Here is a 3109-nt window from a genome sequence, read left to right on the forward strand (position 1 = left end):
TACAACATGGCATCAAGGTTAATTATGTTCATTCTATATTTGGTATCACAAAAATAAGATTTTTAAATAGAGGGCAAAAATGTCTGTTCAAATCAACCGATCACACATTTAATTTTGTGTGAAATATGATGATTAAAACCAGCTAGCTTCACCATGATGAGAGCTACGTACCAGGACCCAAAATAATTAACACTGCCTTTCTAACAAAAATAAATGTCTTGAATTTATTACAGAAAATGACACGAGCAAGAAGACTCTGAAACAATTGCCGTATGAAAAAGGGTTTCTAATTAAAGGGAAAAAAGGATTTATGTCAATGTTCATCCAATTAATACTCGTTAAAGCACAAGTTTGGATTTGTATGCAGGACCAATATTTTTGTCTCACAAAAACTTTAGATTGAAATACATAACTAATCGACACCAATGAACATGGTTACTTTCCAAATTCTTCTACATGATCAGATGTAGTTGGAGTGAGACATATAAAAGGGATCTTTATACCATTACCTACAAATTAGAATTAATCATTGTAACTGTTAGTGTGTTTATCGAAGGAGACCATATTTTACCATTCCAAAATTTCTACGTCTTTCCAAATTTCTTTTATAATAAGATAATATTCTATTTTGTTTTTTTAAAAATGATTTTATTGTCGATAATATATAGATTTTAGTAAAGTTAAAGTTGTAAATTCATAATAATGTCAACATTTGGAAACTTTGCATGTAAATTATCCTAATTTAATAAAGTCTTAATTATATGAATAATGATAAAAATTATTACTATTATTGTTGTTTTATCGCATTTTATTAACTAGTTACACATAATTCACGACAAACAAATGTGATTACATGTCGATAGAATTAACGATCAAGTACCGCAGAAATGATTTTGGTTGACTGTTAAACAAAGAAAATAAGCGGTCCACTGGCTCTTCTTACTCCTATAAATAATCCAGCACATGCATGACATATTCACTCATCCTTCTCTTCAACTATCTCCCCTCTCCATATACCGAATAAATCCATAGCACTACAGTCATGGCAACAAGACTTCTCTTTGCTTCCGTACCCAAAGCCCACCCGAAGAGTAGCAAACCATCACAACACCGCACTCCATTTTCTGCAGTTGCAGCATCCCGTTTTCTACAGATCTCAAGACTTCATGCTTCTAAAACTCTCGAGACAATATACGAAGAAGAAATGACCACATGCAGTGAAAGCAGAGATGGTGTTGCAGATGTATTTACAAATGCTTCACCTTTGCCTTCGGTTTCTGCCTCTTTTTTGCTATCTAGCAGGTCGACATGCTTAGTTAAAATGCAGAAACACTTATCGAAGAACTCTCACAACTTCCGATGTGCTTATGGTAGTAATTAGTATTCATTTCTATTGTTTGGTTATATTTAAAGGATATACGTTGGAAAAGTTAGAGTATGTTGAAGAAGGATATCAAGAACTATGGAAGGGTAAATATTGCTTGGGTCGTTAAGGTGGTGTTGTCAATTTTAGCTTTGTGGCTTCACTCCTTGTTGGTCTTGCATCGTTGGTCATCCTGCTGAGGGGTTATTTCAGGGATCTCATCATATGACTATTTTGTTTAGAAACCCTTCTTGGAGCTATGTTTGGGGGAATAGCTTTTTGGTTCCCTAGACTTTTTTTTTTTTTTCGTGTCTTCTATTTTAGTTTCGTGCAGTCGCTTCTTCTATATATATAATTTGTAATCTTATGCAACAAAGTCGGATTTTCTAAGTGTCATTTCCTTGTATTGGTGGATGCACAACCTTTTCGATCTCTAGGGTATAATGGAAGTTTATTGTTGTAAACGTGAATTTCTTATAAGACAATCATGCAGTCAGTCATGCTCTTGATTATTTTCCCTTTTCATTTTCTGGTTCTTTCTGTTCATTGATGGCATCCCACCAAATATACTATTTTGTTAACCATGTAATTTTCATCATAAAAGATAACAAATAATGTAATAATGAAGACGTGAATTAGTTAAAAATAATATTGAAATAGAACAATCATTTTTGTTTTTAACTAATCACTTACTCCACTCAATATAACAATTCAAAGAGTGAAAGCAACTTTTACCTTTCATTTACTATTTATATAATTTATTTATTTTGGTGTTGAATTAGATTTTTCTTAAAAAGATCGGTCTTCACATAACCATGTCCTAGAGGCCAGGGAGATGTTTGAGGTGAAACCGACTAAGAGCTAGACGTTTCATGTTTGAGTTGTGGATGTTCGAAGACCTATAGATCACAAAGAGATCCGATAGCATCTCAAGATTACGTTCTGAGGCAAGTTAGGGGGTATTACTCAAGAGAGTAAATGAGAACTTTAAAGAGAATTTGGTAGTGAGATGTTACTTGGTGATCTCTTATATGTAAGAGGTATTTATAGTGTTGTCGAGGAGAAAATGCTTGTCATAAGGTATGATCTATGTTCATCTATCGTGTATATTTTTTGCAGGTGACCCTGGGTGGCGCGATCTCTTAGTAGAATTAGGCAAGACTCTTTTGGCTTCATCGTGCGGGTTTCGAAATCGATTGTTGTTGTGGTTGCTCAACCATGATATAAGGTGAGATTATCCATACTGGAGTAAGGGTTTGGTATAGCCAAATGCTAAGTCTCCTTCCAATTTGGTAGGCATAGCGAGATCCTTTGGCCAACATTCGATTATCGTACTTATCTTATCCTGATAGACACAATGATTTTTTGTTAACCGACTAGTTGTTTTTAGTGTTATCGATGCTAAACATGTGCCACATGCATGTGTTAATTATCGTAATAAGAGATTATGTTTTCTTGATGTGTGGTTTAATATACTAAAATGTAATCAAAATTTTAAATTTATAAAACTGGTTTATTCTCAAGTAGACTAAAACACACACCAAAAAACTCTGAAACAATTGCCATACGAAAAAGGGTTTCTAATTAAAGGGAAAAAAGGATTTATGTCAATGCTTATCCAATTAATACTCGTTAAAGCACAATTTTGGATTTGTATGCCGGACCAATATTTTTGTCTCACAAAAACTTTGGATTGAAATACATAACTAATCGACACCAATGAACATGGTTACTTTCCAAATTCTT

General features: G+C 33.5%; 1 long non-coding RNA gene across 1 annotated transcript; it reads left to right on the top strand.

Moving 5' to 3' along the window:
* Positions 1 to 865: 865 nt before the first annotated feature.
* LOC128127126 (uncharacterized) lies at positions 866 to 2822 on the top strand. The gene is made up of 2 exons (XR_008225190.1): positions 866 to 2403; positions 2483 to 2822. It is a non-coding gene; the product is annotated as an uncharacterized LOC128127126 (long non-coding RNA).
* Positions 2823 to 3109: the final 287 nt, after the last annotated feature.

Source organism: Lactuca sativa, chromosome 7 (assembly GCF_002870075.4).
Source record: "Lactuca sativa cultivar Salinas chromosome 7, Lsat_Salinas_v11, whole genome shotgun sequence".
NCBI classification, from domain to species: Eukaryota; Viridiplantae; Streptophyta; class Magnoliopsida; order Asterales; family Asteraceae; genus Lactuca; species Lactuca sativa.